The sequence below is a fragment of the Canis lupus genome, chromosome 35, assembly GCF_003254725.2.
Source record: "Canis lupus dingo isolate Sandy chromosome 35, ASM325472v2, whole genome shotgun sequence".
NCBI lineage: Eukaryota > Metazoa > Chordata > Mammalia > Carnivora > Canidae > Canis > Canis lupus.
Genome location: NC_064277.1, coordinates 10,970,530 through 10,982,815, shown reverse-complemented (window position 1 = coordinate 10,982,815; position 12,286 = coordinate 10,970,530). Strand labels below are relative to the sequence as shown.

The 12,286-nt window shown below is 42.9% G+C and overlaps 1 protein-coding gene across 2 annotated transcripts in view; it reads left to right on the top strand.

The window, feature by feature from the left end:
• NEDD9 (neural precursor cell expressed, developmentally down-regulated 9) overlaps positions 1-12,286 on the top strand; it is a 184,348-nt gene that overhangs the window by 141,961 nt on the left and 30,101 nt on the right. The gene's annotated exons all lie outside the window — the stretch shown is intronic.

Here is a 12,286-nt window from a genome sequence, read left to right as displayed (position 1 = left end):
GATGCCAGCCACTGAGCCCCGTGACATTACTCCACAGTAACATACAGATTTAATTACCAAGCCTCCTTGCCAAGATACAGAAGAAGGACCCCTGAGAAGAAATGCTATATTTCCAAGGTAAAGTGCAGAGAATAGCTGCTGGTTTCCTAGGTGATGGATGATTGCAAAGAATATGGGCATGGAAGAGGACTCCCTCCCAAGAAAACCCCCCCTGTTTATACTCCATCAATGGCACCCCCCCCATCTTATTTACTTAGAGCATACCAGTCACCCCCCTGCAGTCATTCCTACTGGTTAATGAGGACGATGCACGCCTGGGGAACATTACAGCTCGGCTGCAAACGACTATCTTCCCAAAGAATCTTCATTTTAAGAGAAATGGCCTTGCTGATGAGCCCTGCCACCGTCCACCAGATAGAGTGAATCTTTTAGGAGGTAGCTCTAGTAGACCATGAGATCCAGGTGAATTGAGGCATATGCTTTGAGGAAGATGGAACAGGCATTCCAGAAAATATGCTGAGTTGTGACAGTGTGTGACAGTGATTTTTTCATGTCTGAACGGGGGCTGGGGCAGCTGATCATGGAGATACTAAAATTGCCAGTCAAGTGTCTTCACATAATCTGCCTGTTTTCAAATACCTCCTCCCCAACCCTGAATGGTGCTAAATAGTGTTTTAGGAAGCGATTCAGGAACCTTATTCAAAGGTGGGGTCCATCCCCATGGAGGGAGGTGTCTCATCTCTCATGGTGTGTATGATGCAAATGAGAATTCCTCCCAATATTTCTAATATGTCAAGGTCATACTTACATCACCAGAAATAAAGACTGAGCCACCATGAATACATAAAAGTGCAAGCATTGCACAAAAATGTTTGATAGGATCTTTTGAATTGAAGTTTAATTCCTTTCTTTAGTCTGTATGTGTGTGTGTGTGTGTGTAAGTATGTGTATAAGTGTGTTTCGGGGGGAGTTATTTGGGAGGCTCAATAGAAAGCTGTAGCAACCAAAATGTACATAAGGTTAAGATTTAAACCAGATCTTTCTATTTATTAAAGCAATATGTATTTAGACAGAATGATGTGCCCTTCATATTTTTTCGATTTTTTTTTTTTTTTTAGCTATGTGGTAACCATATGCTCCTTTATGAATTAGCCTTAATCTCATTGATTTGTAGTAGTCAGTTCATTATTGTTAACTTAGCACCTCACTCCCACAGGGTATGTGGCTAACTCAGGACTCATCTAGGCTTCTCTGTCACCAAGCCCTGTGCTCTACTAAAAGAATGAGCTGGAATTCACTGCCCTCCCCTTCAGCAGCCAATAACCATAACACCGGGAAGCCAGGAAAGTCGACTTCTAGACACTCCGGCCTTTTTGGTGTTCAGTCTTTAGCGTCTAGCAGGACATGTCAGTAACCTGTTGGTGAATTTTTTTTTTGTTTTCTGGGTTACCAATCATTTGTGGTTTGAGTCTGAGTTTGGCAGGAAATGGGTTAGTGGACCAGCAGTATTGCATTTCTATCACAACAGCATTGGCATAGCAAAATTGTGAAGACCTCTCTCCCTTGAATGGTCCAGTCAGCTCAACAGCACTCTTTCTCTTAACCCCACTCACTGGGAAGCTAGGCTTCTAGACAATCCCACAAAGGCCCAGATGGCCTTGAAATATATCTCATTTCCTAATAAAAATCATCTTGTCGATCAGAGACTTTTATCAATACCTATCTTTCTTTTCTCCCGAATCCTAAAGTCAACCAAGGCAGACCCATTAGCAAGATACATACTTGCATGCCTATCATTTATTTTTAGCTTAAAAAATAAGTAAATAATTTCTGTGGATACGCATCCATGTTTCCCAACCCAACAATAGAACATATGGTCTGATAAACGGATACTTAAAACTGGGACTCTTAAAAAGTTCAGGAACACATGGCCACTCTAGACAGTCAACATAAGCTGCTCCAAAGATCAACTGTGGAAGGCATTATCCTTTTTCCGTTGTGTCAGCCTTTTGACAGGTAATTATCTAAGAAGTGCTTTTTTTAAAAGTGAATTCAGGTAAAATTTTCATATAAAGTCATAAATAATATTTACTTGTAAGTTCTTGGGGGCGCCTGAGTGGCTCAGTGGGTTAAGCGTCTGCCTTTGGCTCAGGTCATGATCACAGTGTCCTGGGATCAAGCCCTGCATTGGGTTCCCTGCTCAGTGGGGAGTCTGCTCATCCCTCTCCCTCTGCTTGCTGCTCCCACTGCTTGTGCGCTTCCTCTCTCTCTCTCTCTCTCTCATAATTAAATAAGTAAAATTTTAAAAAAATAAATAATTAGTTGTTACTTTTCTTTCTCCTTGCAGAAATAGGCATCTCTAGAGATGAAGGAAAGGCCTTGTTTTGAAATAAGGGCTTGTGCAGAGAACACCTGAGAGCGTGAAGCGGTGAGGGAGGTTGTATTTCAATTGTTCCTGCTTTAAACTCGGTGGGGCGGCTCTGTGCCTCATGGCCTGCAGCGGCTGCATCAAGCCTCCTGCCTCCCTTATTAAGATCTTAATTACAGACACAGCTTACTTCATGGCTGCAGGGAAAGAATTTAGTTTCTCTGAACTGTGTCTGTTTTTTGGTGTGGCAGGTGTAATCATGATGAGATCATTTCTGGTTTGTTTTCTTTTCCTGAAGGAATTTTTTTTCCAAGGGAGGGGGAGTACAGTTCTTAAGGCACAATTTCATGAGCTCATAATAGTGCAGTAATAATGACTGTGCTTTGATTTTATAGAGACCCTTTCTTCTGAAGAAATCAGACTGTTCTGCATATATAATTTCATGACTTCTCATAATATTATAAAGAACGTGTTCATTATCCCCATTTTGCAGGTGGAGAAACAGAGGCACAAAAGGATTTCTTTGCCATTAATCTTACAATATGAGGACTGAGGCTAGATCCCATTAATTCAGCGAGTGTCCATTCCTCTCTCCAGGGTTCTCCACTCAGCACGGAGGACTTTTAGAGCTGATCTTTTCTTTTTTTTTTTTCTTTTTTTCTTTTTTTCTTTTTTTAATGATGGAAGACTGGCCTGTGCTTTGCAGGATGTCTAACAGCATCTGGCCTCTACCCACCGGCTGCCAGCAATACGCATGCATGTAACGTGACAACCAAAAATGTTTCCAAACTTTGCCAAGTCCCCAAATCGCCCCTAGTTAAGAATCACTGGTCTAATCTCCCCTATTTCTTTTTTGGTTAAATAAAAAATTGCCTCATTGGTTCCATGTGACAGAAGCACAAAAATACAACCATAGAGCTGTTGGCCATAATTGTACCATACTGATGTGTACTACATGTCACAAGTCCTCAGCAAGGGGAAACTTCCTCTTACGTATATAGCCCCAATGTGTTCAAATGAATGCCACAAAGTACTAAGAAGCATGAGGTCGCAGGCCACCTGTAAAACCATCAGACTGTTTCTAAGGCAACCTTAGTTCTCTGAAGCCTTCCTCTGTCGTGTGTGTGCTCATGTACGTGCACTTGTGTGCATGTGTAATGGACCTATACTATTTTATATCAACATATAAAATAATGGAACATGCATTAGAGTGGAACTTTGAAGAAATCCATTTAATTCTTATAGACTGGTATAGAATACATACATGTAGGAGCTTGTCTCTGTCTCTCTACCCTACCTAGCCACTGAACAACTTCATTTAGAGGTTCTCTTCTGTTCCTTGTGCTCCTGCCATGTTTCCTCCCTCTTCTAGCTGAGAAGCTACAGCATCTGAAGCTTCTTTCTTGAGATCTGTCTGCAGGTGCCAGGCTGCTGGCATATGGTTGTAGAAACCCTTTCAGCCAATGGTGTGTTTTGAAAAACTCAAGTAAAGTGGGATAATAACAATCAGACAGCAAGCCTAGGTGACGTCTGAAAGACTGTGGGGGGCAACCAAGGTATGTCAGCTGGGTCTGGCTGGGGGGCAGGCCGAGGTTGCTAGTGTGTGTACGTACTGGTGTTGATGGGTGTAGATATTACTTCGTACCTTGAGAGCTGCATACCTTGATGCAGGAAGAGAAGATATGCAAGAATGTAAAAACATAGGAAGATCTTTCCCTTCCTTCAAATACTTTATTAGATGTTATAACTTTCGGGTTTTGACTTTTGAGAAATGATGCTGTTTTTGGAAATAAACTGTAATATAGTGGGCTGGCGTCTCCTACTCCTTCATAACTTAATTCTCATTTCACTTCCCTGAGTACCTGGATGTTGGAGGGATTTGTCTAGACAGGCAGATAGATGTGATCCAGTGCCAACACTGTCATGTTGGCTGAAATCCAGTTGGTTGTTTCATTGTTAATAAAACCTATCTTTTGGGTGAGTGGGTGTCAGGCCTTCATCATTATATGGCGCCTGTCAGATTTATCTAGGGACAGAACCCTGAAAAGAGTTTGTGCCTGCCCCATGGTTTTGATCTTTTGCCAACACACTATACTTAAATCTATCAAAACCAGGCAACCCAGGACAAATGCTTATAAATTCCAAGGCTTAATAGCAACAGTACTAAATTCTAAGACGGAGAGGTTCTCAGGAAGCACATCCTGGTCCAGTGGAAAAAATCCTAGATTAAGAGGGGAACCAGATGCTAGTTCTGGCTCTGCTGCTAATCTAATAGATGACCCTCGGGGCTGTAAAACAAGATTGGGTTAGAATGATCTCTAGAATCCCTTCTTAGTCTAAAACGCTAGTCTAATTGGTTTTGGTCAAGCTATAGGTGACCACTGGTTCTAATACATAGAAACCATGGTGTTCTTCTGCCTTCTTTAAGACCCTCAGGAGGTGCTTTAAAAAATCTCAAAGACCACAGAGGAGTGGAAGATTGAACTCCTGAAGGACCATCAGACTTGTTAGGAAATGCTACCTTCTCACTACTGTCAGGATTCAAATTCATTCTCCACAACTGGCCAAGAAATAATAGAAGTTGACTATGACGTCACACACACATGCACGCGTGCCTCCCTAACAACCCCTTTTGTATTTTTTTTTTAGATGAAACAAAGGATTTGCTCTAGGCTTTTGTTGGTTTCATGGTAAACAGATCTCATCGTATGGATGTTCTTATCCTGCATCAAGCTTAAATCAAGGGAGAATAGGTGGCATTAACTCTAATGCAGAAAAGGAAGGAAAGCCAGCATTTTGAAGGAACACTTATTTAACCTCACATCCATGCTGTCCATATGAGATGACCAAATCTGGCCAGATGGAAGATTCTTTCAGATGTCCTAATACTCAAATTGGCCAAGAGCCTCAGCTCTTCTCACCCACTCCCAATAGGTATTGATACTCTGGCACATGAACCACCAAAATAATTCAGGGTTCTAAATGATGCCTCATCAAACAGGGATAGGCCAATAATGGAAGAGATGTTAAGATTCCCAAATCTCAGTGCCTTGGGTTGACCACACACAGGGTACAGCCTCACAGTGCCTGTCAGGGCTGCTGTGTGTCAGAGTACCTTTGGGAGACAAGTGCCTAATGCAAAATTTCTTAAAGCATCTTCCATTTAGAAATGCTCAAAAGAGAATACAATGGGTAAAGTTCACAAGGCTAGAAAATCTAAGAAAAAGTCTGGACTTGGGGCAGAGTGAATGGATATGAATATTAAGAAGGTCCAAGATACTCTTGTAAGCTTTGTGACCACCATAGGGGTTGAGAAACACTTTCCAATAAATGAAAATCATTGGCTGAAGTGTGGTCTTGGTGCCAGAGAAATCTTTGTGGCACACATTGGACACCCCTCACAGGATATCAGAAGTATGACTAGGGAAGTTCTCCTGCTGCCTTTCTATGGCTAGTTCAGATCACCTAAAGATTACTGAGAAAAAAAAAACCCTGGAAATGATATGTATCCTATCTTCTGACTCCTGAACTTTCTTCAAAACCTCACGTCCCCTACTTAATATAACCTCCAGAGGATTTAACTCTAAAAATTCAACAGTCCAAGCATCCAAAGAAAAGACCCAGGTGTAGACCCAGTATTCCAAGAACAAAAATCCAGACACTTGTAGATATTCATGTTTTCTGATTCTTACCTTCCTTGCGGAAATCCCACATTTCCCTATAACCTAAAGGTGATGGTGGGGTGAAGCCAAAGTGGTTTGATTACCCTCAGACCAAAGCTGATTGTTTGTCAGCAGGCACGAAAGCCTTTCTTTCTCTTCCCCAGTGTGTCCTGAGACTGACCTTCGTGATGCTCATTCCTTAGCTACTCCCTTTAGGAGTAATTTCCTCGATAATAGCCATTTCCTTCTTTACTGTGTCTTTTTCTCAGGATCTGTCCACTGTGTGTGCGTGTGTGTATGCATGTGTGCATGCACGCGAGTGCATGTACCCCACCAGAGTTCAGGGCAGTTGGGTACAGGCAAGTCATGTGGTTGAGAATGTGGCAGTCCCAAGGTCTTGGCAGAGCTCCTCCATGATAAATATAGAATGAAGTAAAAATAATAAGAGGAAGTCGGGCCTTTGATGATGCTATCAATCCTGGTGGGGTGACACATCAGCCATTGTGTCTCATTTCTCTTCAAAGACCAGCATGAATGGTCATGGAAATTATACGTCACACCTCTCTGTATTTGGAATAGCATAGAGTTTCCCTGGCAGTGGGAGTAATAAGCTTTCTTGACATTGGCAGGGAAGAGTGGGTGACGGTGTGGAAGCTGTCATATGACCTAGAGCTCTCTGCACCCAGTGATCTGGCTAGTTGTATGGTATTTGATTCCCACTCCTCAGCATAGCTGAACCCGGAAGAGCAGAACCCAACATCTTGGCAAGGCATGAATGGTGCCCAGTTACCTGCTGCCGGATGGAGGGAGAGAAAACTCTTCCAGGGATGATTATATTTAATCTGGCTGGGACAGTCAGCTCCTCCTAGCCTTCCTGTTTGCTCAGTGGTTGTGGACACCAGATTCAAGCTCCCCATCTGCGTCATTATCCTGTTTAATAGAGAGGGGCGGGCACTTTCCTGCTTGCCATCTCCCACATTCTCTGGCTGTGAGGTCTGGCCATGCCATTTATCTTTCTGGTTCCGTTAGCTGATCTTCCCATGTCCATCTGAAAACTTTTACCAAATATCTTGCTGACGTCTCTAGAAAACAATTTCAAATCACCTTCTCTGTAGAGAGCCAGGAAATCAGAGTCCAGAATCCATTGTAAATTAGCAAACATATAATGATGCGCATTTTGCTTCAGACGCTGGAAAGTTCTGGAAATGCGTAAGGACTAGGCCAGCCTCCCTGAACTTCAGGAATTCACGGTCTTGAAAGGGATATTACAAGTCACACTGTAAGAAATACTATTCCAGGGGCAGCCCGGGTGGCTCAGCGGTTTAGCGCCACTGTCGGCTCAGGGCGTGATCCTGGAGACCTGGGATCGAGTCCCACGTCGGGCTCCCTGCATGGAGCCTGCTTCTCCCTCTGCCTGTGTCTCTGCCTCTCTCTCTGTGTCTCTCATGAATAAATAAATAAAATCTTAAAAAAAATAAATAAATACTATTCTAGAGAACTGGAAGGGGAAAGCATCAGATAGGATTGGAAAGATAACTCTTCTGGGTAGGGGGAGGATAGATTTTGAGGTGCGAGAAAGTGAATGCAGGAAAACCAGTTGAGAAGCAATTGTCAGCCTCCCAATACCAGGTTGTTGAAGGTCTGAACTAGGAGAGGCAGTGAAGAGGAAGACGGGGGCCAAGCTGATCGGCTTCCAGATTGTGAAGAGACTCAGCAAACCTCCAAGGCTCCTATCTTGGGCAGCTGCATGTGTGCTCTTAACTAAGAGAGAGAAAGCAGGAGAAAGGGCGTTTTGCACTTGTTGAGTTAGAGGTGAGGATACCTATTAGTCAGTTGGAGATTTGGGACGGGAGTGCAGAAGTGTCTAGGCTGGAGCTATGGATCTGTTATCTGGGTGGGGTGGGTTTTTTTTTTCCCTTTTTTGAGTTTTTATTTAAATTCTAGTTAGTTAATATACAGTGTAATATTAGTTTCAGGTGTAGAGTTTAGTGATTCAGCACTTCCATACATCACTTAGTGCTCATCACAACAAGTGCCCTCCTTCATCCCTATCACCCATTTTACCCATCCCTCCTCTCACCTCCCCTCTGGTGACCATCAGTTTGCTCTCTTGGGTTAAGAGTCTGTTTCTTGGTTTGCCTCTCTCTATTTCCTCCACTATGTTCATCTGTTTTGTTTCTTAAATTCCACATATTAGGGAAATCATATGGTATTTATCTTTCTCTGACTCATCTTGCTTAGTATAATATGCTCGAGCTCCATCCATGTTGTTGCAAATGGCAAGATTTCATTCTTTTTGATAGCTGAGTAATACTCCATTGTGTATATAGATATAGATAGATATAGATATAGATATAGATAATCTACCACATATATATGTTTTATATACCACATCTTCTTTATCCATTTATCATCAGTGGATGAACATTTGGGCTCTTTCCATAATTTGCCTATGGTAGATAATGTAGCTATAAACATCAGAGCACATGTATCTCTACTTATGAAACCAATAATACATGATATATTAATTAATTGAATTTAAATACAATTTAAATACAATTTTAAAAATAATACCAATTTGAAGGGTTATCTGTGTGTTTCAATACCATTGGTACGGATGAGGTTTCCTCTAGAGACTGAGCATGTAAAGAAGAGCAAAGAACGAAGGAGGGGTCCCTTTTGAAACATGATTAGTCCATGAAGAAGAAGGTAGATAGATGAGTGGTCATGAGAACAGAGGGAAGAAACCAGAAGTGGAATCATGGAAGCCAAACGAGAGCTTCAAGAAAGACTGGGGTGGGAATCGATGCTAGAGGCTGCTGTTATTAGGGTTCCCTCAATAGGATTTATAACTCTAAATGCTGATTTCCAATCCTTTTTTTTTTTTTTTTTTTTTTTGATTTCCAATCCTAATTAGAACCACAGCTTTGGTAGCTGTGCATTTGCATTTGACTTTGTTAAAAGTGTCCCCATTCCGGAGTTGGAGACCAGAGACCTGAATTTGTGTCCCAGTTCTGTGACCTTCTTGCCAGGTGGCTTGGCAAATCATTAACATCTTGAGCCTCGTTTGTTCTCATTTGTAAGGTGAAGGAGCTGGAGTGTAATTGTTTGAAGTTCCTTAGGCTTTCAACTTCTGTGCCCCAACTGTTCTGGCACTTAGCCAAGCCCTAGCTACATTTCTAACTGCCACCCTCCCGAGGCTAACCATCCAACTGGCGATAGAATGACATAGCTCTCTTATCTCTCCTGGATTTGTTTCTGTGTTGACCTTTCCTGCCCTAGAGATAAATATCCTGGGGTGGGTGGGAGAAAGAGGAGATCTTGAATAGACAAACTGCCTCTCCTGGGTTTTTCTAAGATGTTCAGATAATCACCCTTCTGACTTGGTGGCTTTAAGGCATCACACTTCCCACCCTGAATGAGAAGGTCCCTCCACCTTCTTTCTACCCAATTAACCCTTGATCTGCCTATAAAGTAGGTGCACTTTTGACTGAGACGGTTTGTGTTCTGGCTGACGTTCATTTTGCTGTTATCTTCTCAAATGAACTCTAGCCCCCAAAGCACCAAGTGTTTTCAGAAGCCAAGCTCCTCACCCAGTTTTTTCCCCCACTTTCTGATAGCTTGGACTCTGCTGGAATCTGAAGAGATATATCCATAATTCATTCAGTAATAATCAGAGCAGTGATAATAATAATATTTTGTCTCGGTCTCTTGAGGCCAGTTGATAGCTTCATATTTGCTGTTTGTAAGCAAATATTCCACAAGGGGTTGCAGTGACCATGACTCGTTATTAATTCAGAGAAATACTGCAAGATACAGTTCTCCTGATATGTAATTGAAAGCAAGAGAAATATCAGCTGTGTATAAATATATGGATATATATATATATATATAAATTCTAGCATAACTAACCCAACCCTTGTTGAGCACTGACAGGAGGCTGAGTGAGGAGGGAGCCCAAGGCCAAAATGCCATCCAGCAAACTAAATAAATTGTCACAATAGCTTCCTGAGCCCTCCAGCAGTGTTAAGGTACTTGAGTTGGATTAACTCAGCTCATCCTCACAGCACACCCATGAAGTAGGCGCCATAGGTACTGTTACCCTCACTCCCATTTTACAGATGAGGAAGTTAAGGCACAAAGGGAAATAATCTATTTATTCTATAGATACGACAAGAATTGTCATTTTCAGAACTTCCCTATATAATGGAGTTGAGCCCAGTTGGGAAGACATTGTGTAGTTGAGCTAATAAGCTGGCTTAGAGTTCTAGAAAGAGATCTGAACCAAGAGACCATAGTTCTGTTCTCATCTCTGACACCAAAATTGTGGCTTTGAGCAAAAGATAAACTGGCCTCCCCAGACCTGTTTCTTTATCTATAAAACAGAGAGGTTGGGTCCAGTTCTCTAAAGGTCTCTGGAACTGCATGCATGTAACCTTCCATATGGGAGAGTAATGGGTGTGTGTAGACTATGTGTAGATGCTGACTCTCTGGAGCTTGCACCAATATTAAGTAACTCACTCCTGTTCAGCCAAGGCTGTAAATATCTGTCATTATGTGAGGTGTCAGGCTAGCACTGGGGGGTGCATGCCACCAATGGTCATGCTAAACTCTCTTCCTAAATCCTCTCATTTCTCAGGGCAGCAGGGGACTGATGGGGAGTCATGGACAACCAGTCAGGAGGACTCACCCAGGGTTTCTCTGTTAGCGAGGACAACAGTCTCTGAAAGTTTTCCCAGAGAACCAGGTCTTGAGGCACATCTGAAACATTAGCATGCTGCTAACCAGGTGGTGGGAAGGTCACTGGGATGGGAGACAAAGAACATCCAGAACAACTCTCACATGGGGATTTCTATCTGCCTCTAATCAAGCACGGCCCAGCGCTCCAGTGCTTGGAGTCCCATGGCAGTGACCCAACTCCACATGCCTTGAGCTTATTTATGCTGATTAGGTCCATAGTCCCTTGCCTTTCTGCTGTTTTCTGTTTCTTTGCTTTCTTTGTAGCCCCTACAGTCGTCCAGCGACCCACCCCCAGCTTCCATAGAACGGATCCTGACTCTCTTACTTCTGATTTCATCTCGAGGCTTTCTTACCAGCCATTCCCAATCATGGTATGGGCCCCAGCAAAAGGGATAGAGACCATAGTGCTCAACTCTCTCCCTCCTCTATCATCACAATACAACTCTTCTTGAGTGGAGTGATCTCCATCAGATTATTTTGGTACAAAGGCCCAGAACCTTGTCGTCCGTAACTGACTTTTCTTTTAAGTTACAGAACACTCAAGAGATGGAAGAAGAGAAACAGATTTTAGGATTATGACACATTCTTAAGTGGTTCCTCAAGACAGGATAGTATGCTGCATGATTTTATCTTTGTGTATGTGAGTTTCTGTTAGGAAAAAATCCCAAAGCTTCCTAGCATATAAATACTAAGTAAAACTTTCACTCAGAACACAAATCCCTCAGTTTCCCATGAGCTTCCCTGTCTACATTGCAGACTTCTTGGATCCCCAAACTGTAACCAATAAGAACTTCAGCCTTATTCTTCAAAAGCATCATCTGGGTACTGACCTCTTTTTTATTAGGTTAAGTAGTAACACTAAGAGGATTAACAGTAAAAGTAGGACCTCCTCCCAGGTACTGATGAGAAGGGAACTGCTTACATAATGCAGCCCCCAACCCCAACCCCCACTCCAGAGGGGAGACCCAGCACACAGCACAAGACTGTGGTTATGGGGCATAGTACAGGGGGAGATGATTAATGTATGTCAGTTCTAAAGGAATGAGAAGCACGGGGCTGGAAGATCAAGTCCACGTTTCTAGAGAAGCAAACAGGGGGCAGAAGTCCAAACAACAACTGCCAAAAATTCCACGAATATGTAAAGTCCCAAACATGTTCCACCCAATAGGCAGTCCCTCCTCCCACAAATGATCAGCATCCCGGTGACTCAGGTGCATCCGGACACTTTCGTGAAGCACCGAAGAGATCACTTTTAGTTTTCCAAGTGCCTGTGATGAATTTACAGTGTCCCGGCTCCTCTGTGTGCTGGGAAGGAGCAGGCATGTGGTGATGGCTGCCATCGTACCGCGAAACATGACTAACGCCAAGAAATGAAGTCTTCGGAGCCTTTGAAAGGCGTCCAAGAATGTCAGCACATACCGCTTGCCCACTCTCTGCTGAATGCCTACTTGGGCTGTCTGCTTAGTACTGAATGTGCCAGACAGGCCTTCATACAAAGGGGGAGAGTGTTTGGGGC